The 13,946-nt window shown below is 34.2% G+C and overlaps 1 protein-coding gene across 3 annotated transcripts in view; it reads right to left on the bottom strand.

Annotated features, from left to right (window-relative positions):
* The window catches only part of LOC149572750 (Tetratricopeptide repeat (TPR)-like superfamily protein), a 366,782-nt gene that overhangs the window by 57,830 nt on the left and 295,006 nt on the right, over positions 1-13,946 (bottom strand). The gene's annotated exons all lie outside the window — the stretch shown is intronic.

The raw sequence follows: 13,946 nt of genomic DNA, 5'->3' as shown, positions 1-13,946 counted from the left end.
TGCAAGTTGCAGGTACCGGGTATCGACTTCCCTGAATTGCCAGGATGAGCGTACCCTATCTCATTATCTCAAAGGTAAGAGAGGGGAGATAAACTCTTAAGTCCAATTCTTAAACCCTTTAGCCAATTGTCCTAATTGATAATTAGGGCAAGTATCTGAGTTAAGTACCCTCCGAATGCATCAAATGATGTTATTTTGTGATTATAATCTTTTTTGTTTGATTTAGTATGTGTTCTTCTATGATGGGTTTTCGTATGTTGCTTTATGAGTCCTTGATGTATTTTCTATTAATTAAGTTTAATTAAAAGGATTAATTAATGAATAAATTTAATAGAAAATTATTATGATATTTTAATATTTAATTATATTTAATTAATTGAGAAATTAATTAAATAAAAAGAATTAAATTTGGAAATAAAAATTTTAAGTATAATTTTAGAATGTGATAATATTTATTTAATTTAATAATAATATATATTTAGAGTTCATTTTTAAATAAATGCTAAATATTATTAATAATTGAATTAATCAATATTTTATCAATTAAAGTTTCTTAAATAAATTAATAGTGGGAAAGATATTAATTATTAAAGGTTTCTAGATCGCATGGTCTAAGCATGAGTTTAAATATAAAAGAAATTAATTAAAACGATTAATTAATGATTTAATTTAATAGAAGATTATTATGATATTTTAATATTTGATTATATTTAATTAATTGAGAAATTAATTAAATAAAAAGAATTAAATTTGAAGATAAAAGTTTAAGGATAATTTAGAACATTATAATATTTATTTAATTTAATAATAATATATTTAGAGTTCATAAATGCTAAATATTATTGTTATTTAAGTTAAGTAAATATTTTATCAATTAAAGTTTCTAAAATAAAGTAAAAAGTGAAAATATATTAATTATTAAAAGTTGTAAGATTGCATGATGCGAGCATGTGTTGAAAATAAAGAAATTAATTAAAAAGATAAAATAAGAGGAAATTATAATGTTATTTTAATTTCATAAAGTGCGCATGGGATTAAAAGTAATAAAGATAAAAAAATAGAAGTCAAGTGGAATATTAAATAAAGTTGTTTAATAATTCAACTTAATATGCATTAAAAAGATAAAGCAAAGATTAATAAAAGATAATTTTGAGTTAACTCAGTTGAACAAAGAGTCCTCTCGGGTGAATGCACAATTAGTGCCCCGATTTGAGGAGAAAACTCCTTATCACAACTTTGGGGTTCATTTTTGAGGGGAACGAATTTGGGAAAGAATTTTGGAGACAAGAATTTTGGAAGACATTTTTTGACAGCGAATTTCAGAAGGAGAATTCTAAGAAAGTTTTTCAGAGGAAAGTTATTGAAGGGGAGCAAATTTTTCCTAGTTTTTCGAGGGTTTTGTATTAGCATCAGGATTAGGTAGGGTCTTGTGTTTTGATCGCTAATTATTTACGCAATTTCTCTATTCCTTGTCTTCTTCGTGCCTGTGGATTGTAAATCCGAATTCTTTGTGATAAAAGCTTAAATATTTTAATATTGTAAATTATTAAATGCTTGTCAATATATTCAACGTATGTAGTGATTAGAAAAGTGATCATGAATCCTCGTTTGTTAGATTAAAATTAGGATGTAATCGGGAAGGGTTGCATTTTAGATGAAATTTAAAAAAAAAAAAAAAAAATTTAGATTGAAAATTTGGATGGTTAAAAATATTTTCTCTATCAGAATATTGATGAAAACAATTTTAAAAATTTTTTAAAAAAAAAAAAATATTATAAAAAAAAAAAAAAGTGGTTTGTTTCATAAACCTATATTTAATAAATTTAATTAAAAATGTTTATTTTTAAAATAATAAATAAATTATTAAAAAAAAAAAAATTAAAAAAAAAAGAGAAGAAGTTATATAGCTAAATTTTATATTTAAAAAAAAAAAAATATTATTATATTGAATTTGGAGGCGGGGCCGTAACACCCCCACCTCCCTCTCTTAATGTTTCGGCTGCCGCACAGTGACCCTGCTGCTGACGCAGCAGGTACGACTGCTGCGACAGCAGCAGTATCGCTGCTGCAACCGCCCCCTTTAATAAGGGCACGGGGTAAGTTTTGATTATTTTGTTATTAACTTTTAAAAGTTATTTATTTTAGTTGTAATTTTATATTATTTTTAATATAATTTGTTAATTATTAATTTTAATATATATATATATATATATATATATATATATATATATAATAATTTATTAATAATACTTCATTAATTAATAATTAATAAATATTAATTATTAAATAATTTTAAAGAGTTTTTAATTAATTAGTAATTAATAAATATTAGTTTTATTTTTATTTTTATTTTGAGAATTATAATTTTAATAATTAATAATTATTAAATTTAGGTAATTTGGGTTATTAAGGGTGTTAAGTCGGAATTAATGATAAGAATCAATTAAAGATGTATAATTATTCAATGAATATTATGATTGGGACTGCGGTTATTTAATTTTTAATAATCTATGATTATTATAAAATTAAATAAATAATTACCTTCGAACTTATTATCTTTAAGTAATTGACTTGATAAGAATTCAGGATAATTGTACATGTTATTCGAATATTAAAATGGGTGTAACTACTAGGGTAAAATTGTAATTTTTATCTACTCGAAAACTTGTACTAAAACGAAAATTGAAACCTTATATCCAACTTAACTAAGTGATTCAATCAAGCCAAAATATGAAACCTATACTTTGTATCTGTACTATTTTATTTTACTGTCTATGTTTTGGGGTGTGTTCTAGTATTGACCAGTTTAGGTTGTTACTAGAGGCTCGGGGTTGTGAATGTGATGTTATGATGATTTGGTCTCGATCTTTCTTAACCCAACCATGGTAATGTGATGGAGTGCTCTATGACATGATTGCATTTACTGTTTGTTATTGCTTTCCAGTTTCCTGGTGTGAAGCTGAAGTGTATGTATATAAGATACCTGACTTAACCATTTTTGAGTCATCGATCAGTTATATTGGATAACCATTTTTGAGTCATCGATCAGTTATATTTGATAACCATTTTTGAGTCTCGATCAGTTACACTTGGATTGCTTTCGGTCGCTTGAGAGGACTGAAGTGTTTGTTATGTTCTTGATGATGTCATGTGTTGACTTGACCATTTTGGAGTCTTTGATCAGTATTGTGATTTATCATTGATGCCTTCAGTTGCTGATAGAGAACTGTTGTGATCATATGATTATTATTTGATGCTTACCTGTTGCTCATGAGGAACTGATGTAATTTTTGTGGCTTATCTTTTATGATGTTTTTCAGTTGCTTGTATAGGACTGAGGTGATTTTATTATGATTCTTTGATTTGTGATTTCATGAGCCTAGGGTAGGTTATCTATGTGTAGTGTCGAGAAGTGGCTTGCAATGGGGATCGGGGCCCTAAGAGGCTGCCTGGAGTAACCCATTGTAAGTTGTTTTAACAAGTGAAAACATCTCACCTAAATACTGACTTAAATGAACCTAATAAGATAATTGTATGTTCTCTCCCATGCCTTGAGTGCTAGTACAGGCTAGGATGGGGTAGAGAGAACGCTTGGTTACGACCTTGCATTTCGCAGTATGCCTCGTCAGTACGAGAGGATACTAGTGGCCGCAGGAATCACTAGGGACCCGGGATTCCTAAGGGATTGCTCGGGTAACTTCTACGTGACTTTTGTGATGACACTTTCCCGCTTGCATAGCAGGTTTCCTACGTGTCTTTGTGGTGCGTCTGGGTCTAGATGTCTTTCTATGTTGGAACCTTTGAGTTAGTATACTTTTAGGATTTCCCAGACTTAGAGAGTACTTGTGTTTTGTGTTTGATACCTTGTTTGGGACTTGAGACTATCTCCTCAGCGCGGTGGGAGTGGACCATTTAGGTTCCACGCGGTCGGGTGGTAGTGCTTTTTACTCTTACTATTGAGATCCGTCCGTGGTCACCGTGGCTGAAGCTTTCTTGGTTGGCATTTACCTTCACTATGTTCTTGGATTACTATGATGGATGGTTAGATTTTATGATAGATGTTTTATCATTATGGATGAATGGATGTATCAGGTATGTTATTAGTTTCATTTATTTTACTGTACTTTGTATCATGGATTTGAGGATGATGTATCTCTATCTTTACATATGTATATTCTTTTAAGCCTTTCATACCCTGTAACATGTACAGTGGATGATTGAGCATTCCGAATTAAATTGCCAAGAGGCATTCAGAACAAATGTATATTATGGACATTGGACTTTCTGATTATTCTTTCATATGTATGTGGTAGTTGTTAGACTTAGAATTAATTAAATTTAAATGTGACTCAACGTCTTGGGATCCTTAAGGTGTAACTTGTGATGTATGTTTGTTGATGATTACATGTTATTGCTTCCGCTACTATGTGTTTGATGTGTATGTTATACTTTCTTACTTTAAAAAAAAAAAAAAATGTTTTGCAAACTTAGTGAAACTTTAGGTTAATTCTTTTGGATCCCTTGGCGGGGCGTTACATATGTGTGATTTATTATTTTCTGATATTGGTTAAATTTGCATGTAATTGTTATTCTGTTTGTGGCTAATCCTAACATATTGTGTTCCTTTTTTTTGCATCAACAGTTTGGATCACACTCGGTGACCTATCATTAGGATGATCAAGCTAAAGTAGAAAAATGATAAGAATGTAGACCAAGGAAGAATAAAGGGAGGAAGATGGGATGAAGGGCGCACAAATCAAGAAAAGCTACATAAACCATGCAATTAGAATAAAGATAAAAATCACAAAAAAATGTGAAAAAATGAGAGCAAGAACATTTAAATGAATATAAAATAAATGAGAGAGGAATGATATAGCTTAAAGACTAAAAATACTAGAAAGACTATTACAAATTAGAACTCAAAAATGAGAAATGGAATATAAAATCATAAGGGAAAAGGACTTAAAAATTGAAAAATAAAATGATAAGAGAATGAGAAAATAACAAACAAAGAAGTAAAAATGGAAACTAATCTAAAAAACTAAGAGTCAAAGAATATACAAATCTATAAAAACAATAAAAAAGGAAAATTGAAAAGATATTTAAAAGAAAAGAAAAAAAAGGGAAAACAAGAAGCATTAACTAATAAACAACAAATAATAAAAATGAGTACACACACAATGTGTGTGTAGTCTTTTTTCAAAGGAGTATATATATAGCAATATATATGTACCATCGGAAACTTGAAAAATACAACAATGAATGCATATACAAAAATATAAAATTATTTAGAAATAAATCTAATTGCTCAAGGACAAGCAATTTGATGAAGGGTGGAATATCACGTCCTCATTTTAATAATAATAAAAGATAATACAATATTATTAAATAAATAATGATAATAAATCATATTAAAATTAATATAAAAATATAAAAATAAGAAATAATAATTAAATATATGATCGATTACCAATAAATTATATTTAGTATAAGATTTAAAATAATTAAATTACAATGAATGAATAAGTATATAAAATTAATTACAAGAAATAATATTGTAGAAAGTATGTTACCTTTCTTAATAGGATTCAATAATAAATGCTAATAAACAAAAAATAAATAATATAGAACAGTGAAAATTAAAAAATCCTAATGAAAAGTTACCAGATATGTAATGAAGAGATGTGACATCTTTAAATTAAGATATAGATAAGATAGATAAGATAAGATAAAATTATTAATGTCCACAAAAAACCAAAACGGTTTATGGCACTGAGCATACAAATAGAAGAGCCAGCCAAGCAAAGCCACCAAACGGTGACTAAAAAGGAACAAAGCAACAAGAAGAAAGAAAGACAAGGTAAGGACTAAGGGTCCTCCATTGTCACAAAGAAATCCGTAATAGAGAGGTACATCCGTGGACAATCCATAGTCTTCGGATGCCGTGAAGAACCCCTATAGGACTGATGTTGCCTGGAGAGACTGGTACAATGTCTGATAGATTTGGAATGTGAAGTAGTGGAAGGCATTTTCAAACCCCGCAAAGGAGACAAGAGAGAGAAAAAGGTGGTAATGAGCTGATCAGAAGTCCGTCTTTGATGAAAGGACTGGAGGGTATTCTCTCGAAGATGGGTGGCCTCCTGAAGATAAAGTGCTAAACACCGCTGATCAATATAATTGAAGAACATCGCGAGAGAAGAACAGTCTCTAAAAAGGCGATAGAATCTCCCTCTGATCTCATAGTAATGAGGACACCGAAATATGAAGTGAGTCTCGGTCTCAACCTCCATCAAAGTGCATAATTGGCATAATCGATCAACCTGATCCATATGGTGATTAGTCCGAGCCCTGAGACGATGAGAACCAACCCTAAAAGAGCCCAAAGAGAACAATAATGCATGATTCCAACGCTGATAAAGATAGGCAGGGCAAACAACAATACCATCCTAAATAACAAGAAAATGCTCAACATAAAAGGCCATCTTAGGACACAAACCACCCAGGGGATGACACTAAGTAGTGGTAATATACTGCCTATAGATATCCTGTTTGACATGCTCATTCAACTCCTAACGAGAGGGAAGAAGATGAGCCAGGGCATCCAGCGAAAACTGATAGGGAGGAAGATGATCAATCTCAATCCTGATCGAACCCAACAAAGAGGTGGCCTAAGTGTACCAGCATCTTGATCTAGCAGAAGTGTTGGATCTCATAATCTCCATCGAAGAACAATATGCCAAAAAAGAGTATCTATGTCGGTCAACACCTGTCTCCATAAAACCACGAAGCCAATGAAGAAACCAAATCAAGTAAAAAATAACGGCAAGTTTGAGAGGATGAGCACCAAACTCTGCTAAAACAATGCTATGAGGGGTGAATCTGTGACACCTAATGATACGACGCAACAACAGTGTCTGGACCCGCTCAATAGAAGCCCAATCAGAAGCAATAAGAGAAGGTCCCCAAACCGCAGAACCATAGAGGACTGTCGGACGAACCAAGGAGTCAAAAAGGGACAACTTGGACGAAATATCCTGAAAATGATGCCTGAAGCATTGTCTCTCCAGCAAAGCTAGGGAGCCCATATCCTTACCGACTCTAGACTGAATAGCAGGTCTCAAACTAAAATGTGGTCTTGAGAACTTCACACCAAGATACATGTAAGAGGGAGTAATCTCAACCTCCTTCCCCTGGAAGAAGAAACGGAGATGAGAGGTCTTTAAACAATTAAAGACCATAACCCGTGTCTTAGATAAATTGACCACAAAATGTCGTTGAGTACAGAAAGAAGCAAGACTATCAAGGAGTCTCTGTAAGCTATCAGGAGAAGAGGCCAAGAGAACGACATCATCAGCAAAGAGTAGAATAGAGATCAGAACTTGATGTAAATAACACCCATCTCCTAGTTGAGAGGATTTCATAAGGAAATCCTCCAACTCATCAATATACAAGCCAAACAGTGCAGGGGAAAGAGGACAACCCTGCTTCACGCCAATGGTGCTCTGAATCGGATTAGAAAAGCCCTCCAGAGTTTTGAGCCTACCAGTAACCTTCTCATAAAGTCTCAAAATAGCAGTCTGTAACATATCTAAAATCCCAATCTCTTGAAGCCGCTGAAATAAAGCCAACTTAGGAATAGAATCAAAAGCCTTACGGAAGTCCACAAAACAACAATAGACCTTCTGAGAGTGGTGTCTAGCCTCCTCAATGATAGCCCGTAGTGTAAAAACATGATCAATAGTTTGGTAGTTTGCCCGAAAGCCAGCCTGACCTCTCGCCCTACATCCCCATCTATCAAGCTCACTGGATAACATGGTGTTTAGAGTAGTGGCATAAAATTTGGCAAAAGTATGACCAATCATAATAGTTCTGTAATTTCCTGGATCAAAAACAGGCCCAGACTTGTGAATAGGGTAAACAACATGTCTAGACCAGGAATCAGGAAACCCAGTGCAAACCACTCTATTAAAGAGTGTAGGAAGGTAAGATCCAAGAACTGAAGCACCAAGTTTGAAAAGTTCTACTTGAAAACCCTCTTCATTAGCTACTTTGCTGCATCTCAAAGATCTGATGGCCTCCATAATGCTAGAATAGGTGAACAAATGGCAGTGGGGAGGTGGAGTGGATTAGAGAGGAGGCTGCCTAGGAATGTCATAAAGCGTTGTGATATGGGAGGTCAGAGAACGATAGTCGAGAGTGGAGGATGGGGGGGAGCAACGAGGGAAAAGGGTATGCTAGAAGATCTGGAGATTCTGAATAAGTGTGGAGCAAAGGGTTCTACACTGAAAAGAGGCAAAGGAACGTTTCTTATGATGAAGAAAACGCAGATAAGAAACGCGCAGATGGGTAAAGGCAAGAAACTGAGCCTCAAAGGCGACACGAACAGAGCGATCGAAAGCTTTGCAGTTAGCATCAAACCATTTATTCATAGGACAGGTATTCTGACGGTTAGCTGTGTGAGAGAGAGGGGAACGGTGGGGAATAGAAAGGAGAGCATAATCCCATATGGCAGAGGCAAGCGAATCAAACATGTATGAGGTAGCCAGCGAGTCATCAAAACTAGCGGGTGACAAAAGACGCCTAAGGTGATAAGTAAAGAGCTCACCATCACTCTCAGGGTAATGGAAGCGAGTAGGAAGGGAGATGGTACTAGTCATGCAAAGCAAGGGCGGGGAAGGATGGGGAGAAACGCAAATAGAAATGCTAAGAAGAGCATGATCGACTAGCGGAAGACGCGAAATGGTGAAATTGCGAATGGAAGAAATGAAGGAGGAGAGGAAATGACATAGTCAACAACACTCGCACCACCACAATGCGGCCAACAGGTAAAGAGGTCCGATCTAGGAAGGAAGGATAAACCATTCAAGATCAACAACCTAGAAGACTCACAAAGCTGGAGGAGGTGGCAACCATAAACAGAGAACAGCCTAAGAACATCCTTCGAAGTGCATTGCAAGCCCATAGTAGTCGGATCTAACTTAGAAATGCAATTCGAATTAGAGCCACAATCATGTAAAGGGATCTGATGATCCTTGGTACAAGCATTGAAGTCACCAAGAATAACAATATCTCATAAAGCCTCAAACTGCGAAATACTCTCTTGAAGGTCAAAATAGGGATCGCCATCCTCCAGGTCATGAATAGCATAGGGAGAAGAGGTTGGAGGAAAATAAAAAACAACAATAAAAATCTCTCTCTGTCTATATTTCCGCCGACCAATTCGGACCCACATAAATCTAGCAAAGTCATCAAAGTGAACAACCGACGTAACCCTGAAAATATCATCTCGAACCAAACAAGCAACACCCCCAGACCCACAGACCCCACCAGACGTCCGAACCTCATCCCTACACACTAACAACCACTGATAACCATGATAACCTGGAAGAGGATGCATAGGGCTCTCGTGAGTCTCAGTAACGGCCAAAATATCTGAAGACCCCACCGCATCCTGAAAAAAGGAGGGTTTATTTTAAAGAGTAGAGAAGAAGAGGGGAAGATATAAGTTAAAGAATGATTAATGGAAGAGGAAAGGAATGAGGAAAAAGAAAATAAGTCACTTTTTACAGTCATACATTTTTTAGTATTATATTGTAACTTCAACATTGAGTACTATAGTGCAACTTTGACGTCGTGAAAGTTTATGAACAATCAACATACAATACAAAACCCTTTTAATATCTCTGTAAGCTACCTTCCAGGAATGAGTGCAAACTATTTAAGGAAATTTCACAGTGTGTTGGACAAGAACATTGGATTTTTGTGCTTTCCAGACTAAATTTGGGCTGAAATATAGAGTAGAATTGGCAGCTATATCAGTTTTTTCAGATTGTTGTTCATCACAGTCTCAACATTGTTGTAATTAAGATTAATACCAATTAGAAAACTCAGTGTTTAGCAAGCAATCAAAATGTTGACATAGTGCTTGAATACCTAAAGTGAAGGAAGAGAGCAAAGTTCTAGTGTACAACAGGGCAACATTTTCAACTCGTGGGAAAAGTGTCAATGGAAGATCAGAAAACTGGTCAATGGCAGATTAGAAAACTTGTCTCTTCCCAAAAGAATTCAATGATACATTTAATAGTGATCAGGTAACTTTGTGAAAGAAAAAGAAATAGGAAATTGGCTATAAACAATTGGATTACAATTGAAGTTCATGAAATGTCCTGATACTGTTCTCTCTAAGTTGAAGGAATTAGATTTATATTTTTCTAGTGTTGAGCAATCTGATTGGATACTTTTGAATTGGGGCTTTGAAACCCTCTATCCTCACTTTTGTCCAACACATGTTATTGGGACATCCTTGTGAAGAGGTGAGATTTGCAATTGCCTCTTGTCAAAGTGAGATCATAATAATAACCACACCTATAGCACACCCTATAATGATGATATATTCAAGAAGGTTCTACATCTAATTGTGGAGAGCCTACATGAGTTACACGACGAGAAAACACCTACCTTTGTTAAGAGGGATAAGATTTAAGAAATAATGGAAATAGCCATACCATTTATGATTATGTTGGATCTTAAATGTGATAAATTGATTCTTCAAATGTTTTAATCCTTCTTAACTAGAATGAGGAAACAACATTTAGACAATGTGAGGGCTTGTGTACAAATCATTCTGTTATTAATCTTACACAAGGATGATGATATATGCAAGCAGTTGTATCCAGACTTGTTGCCATTTAGAGGAAGGAGAGGGCTATGCCACCTATTGCTTATGAGGTTTCCAAAAGACTCATTGAGCATAAAATTGAAATGTTTAAGGAACACGTAATTGAAAATGAACTAATCTCAATGGGCTTATAGATTGCAGGGCATTTCGTTCTGTTATAATTTTTAAATTGCAAGGCATTTTGAAAATAATTCTAAAATGTATTTGAAGTATTTCCAAAATGTTGACTTGTGTACTTCAATAACTAAAAGCCTTGGAATGCCTTGAACTAATCCAGACAAAGTACTAACTAAATGAGGAAAGAGTGGATTTGTTTCACATGTCAGAGGCATGGACAATTGGTCATATTTGTAAAATTAATAAGGGAAAAACCATAATTCAGCCAAGTGGCGGTGAGGACAACATCCATAGGTGTTAAGGGTGACTTAAGGCACATCTCTCGCAAGAATTCCACCCAAGGATTTAGGACAACCCCATACATATCGTTGTCAAGGAACATCCCCCGTGCACAGGGATATCACAAGCCCACTGCACTCCATAAGTTTGGATCTTGAGACCTCATCTCTGATACCACTAAGGCCCAACCACTACACCAAAAGACCAACTTGGTGATGAGGGTAGCACCCACAGGTGTTAAGGTTGGCTTGAGGGTGCATCTCCTGCAAGCATTTCACCTGAGCATTTGAGGATTTATGAAAACTCCATATAGACACATAGTTGTCGAGATAGGGACATCACACATATTCCTTTTGAAGTTGAAAAAAATCCACAAGGTTCACCATTCACCAAGAGAGAAATTTCTCCCCAAATATACATGTAGAAATCCGTTTACACCATAAACATACAAAATCCATCATTTTAAGACCCTAAATATGGAACTCCTAACTACTTTTTTCATATGCCCAACTAGAGCACTACTTTAAGTTCTCTCTTGGATTATGTGAAAGACTTCATGGGCCAAAATGACACCATAAAAATCTCCCTACTGAGATGAAGCTGCTTTATTCTTTTAAAAATAGTAAATGAAGAAAAAGAGACAATTTTGAAGAAATGGCTTTGGTAAACATTCTATATATTATATTACAAAGTGTAATTGGTCTAAAGTCTGCAAAAATTTGTGGAGACCTAGAATTTGGGATTGAAGAAAAAAATATGGTATTCATTTGTTTAAAAATATTTTGATTTGTCGTAGCTTCCTCCAAGGCCAACAACATATCTTTAGTAAATATATCCCAACATTTTTGTAATGAAGTAGTTGTATAATCATTATGGCTCAGGGCCTTGTCAGAAGACATTGAAACAAAAATAGATTTCAATTTTGATTGAGTAGACAGACATCAATATTCTATTTTGTTCAAAATTTTACAAGGGTGTGATGTAATCCAAGAAAGAAGAGGGTGGATCAAAACAGGAAGAAGACAAATTTGAAAGAAGAGACTAAAACAAGGACATTGCTTCCTTCCTGATAGCAGACCTTCCAGAAAGAGTTTTTGTTGATGTTTTAAGTAGCGACTAGAGACATCATTCTTACTTGAGTGATCAACTAAGCTTTTCTCAGTAAATAAAAGTGGTGATGGACTGCTCTTCATTTTTGGACCATTCTTGAGACTTCATATATTATTATTAAGGTGTAACAATTCAGTCATAATCATCATCATCAATTATGGAGGGTCATCAAGTATGAAGCTTTATGGACATAACCATGCTTGGTGGTGTCATTTGCATTATGTTCACCTTTCTTTATTATCAGACTTTAAGGTAGTGCTCGAGTGTCGATGGATTTCCAAACATCATGGAAAGTAATTGCCTAGCGATGAATCTTCGCCTACCTCCAGCTGTAGTCATTCTGGGCAGTGACAAATAAATATATGCAGTTCTGAAGAGCCTACGGTGATTTTTGAGGTGAACAACATAGACAGAAAGCAATTATTGAATCTACGTCGAGCATCGCCGGATAATCTTTGTCATTGCTTTCTTGTAACTGCTTCACGACTCTTAAATGATTGGGACACGCCTCTTCAATTTTTAGAGTGGTGATTTTTCATCTTCAGCGTACGGAGTTAGTGAAATAGATATGACTCTCTGCATGGTATTTGTGGTGTAACAACAATAAAAAACCTAGAAAGAAGTCACATGTCTTTAGTTAATAAAAGTAATCATTGTTGGGTGTTTTGTATTAAGTCTAATGTAATAGCTTGTATTAGTTCTAAGCTTGTGTTAGCTCTCTTATTTTTTAACATATGATCAGTGTGTGATCATTCTGTGAGGGTGTGTCATTTCAGTTGTATTCATATTTGAAAGATATGTGAAGAACTGCAGGTAGCTGTGTATATTGTGTGTATCTAAAGAATGTGACTTTTTTGCTACAACAAGCACTGCATGGTGGAGGTGTTTGCACTGTGATAAGACTTATTGTTTGATTGTTAAGTGTTACATCCCAAATTTTGACCTGATTTTAAAATTATTCATCACCGTTAGACTGAATGGGTTTTTCTTTCACAATCATGTGAAGTAGGTAGCTATTTATATCCGTTGTATTAACTATTTAATGGAGATGGTTGTTATGCATTATTTGTCATGTGATGTTTAGCAGTTACTTGATTTTGGTTAGTAATTAAATTCTTTAAATGTTAATATGAAAATTATTATGGAACTTGTTATTATTGTGGAAATACTGCACAGGTGATTGCAAGAGAAGATGAAGGGGGGAAGCATTGCTAAATGAGATCAACAGAATGGGACAATAACTTAGTCCAATCATTAGGTTGACAGGTATGACCTTAATTGCCTTGGTAAGGACCTAGCGACTTGAACTTCAGGATACAATTGCAGGACCCACATGAGCTATTAAGTAAACATTTTAAACATAAAATAATTTAATTAAAATACAACACGTACCTCAAAGGTTTTGATTAAATTTTCCACCACATCATTATAATAAATACCTATGTACATATACATAAATATAAGAATAAAGTAACACCATAATATTATAATAATATAATGCCACCTCATAAGTATATTTACATGCACGTAAATAGATATAAACCATAATTACTTTCGATTTATAACCTTTAGAACTTTTTCCATCTTTTTATTCATTTTCTTACTTGAAACCAATTGAAACACTTGGCATATTTGGCATCCAAGAGCCAAGACATTTCTTTTATGTTATGGCTTCTTGGAAGCCAAAGAGACATATTATCTCTTTATATTTTGAAGTCGAGGGAGACGGAAGACATCATCTTTTCCACCACCTAACTTCCTT

This window comes from Cupressus sempervirens, chromosome 2 (genome assembly GCF_028749045.1).
Source record: "Cupressus sempervirens isolate cs-2001-9-10 chromosome 2, ASM2874904v1, whole genome shotgun sequence".
Lineage (NCBI taxonomy): Eukaryota > Viridiplantae > Streptophyta > Pinopsida > Cupressales > Cupressaceae > Cupressus > Cupressus sempervirens.
The sequence above is the reverse complement of the archived record's forward strand: the minus strand, read 5'-3'. Positions and strand labels throughout refer to the sequence as shown.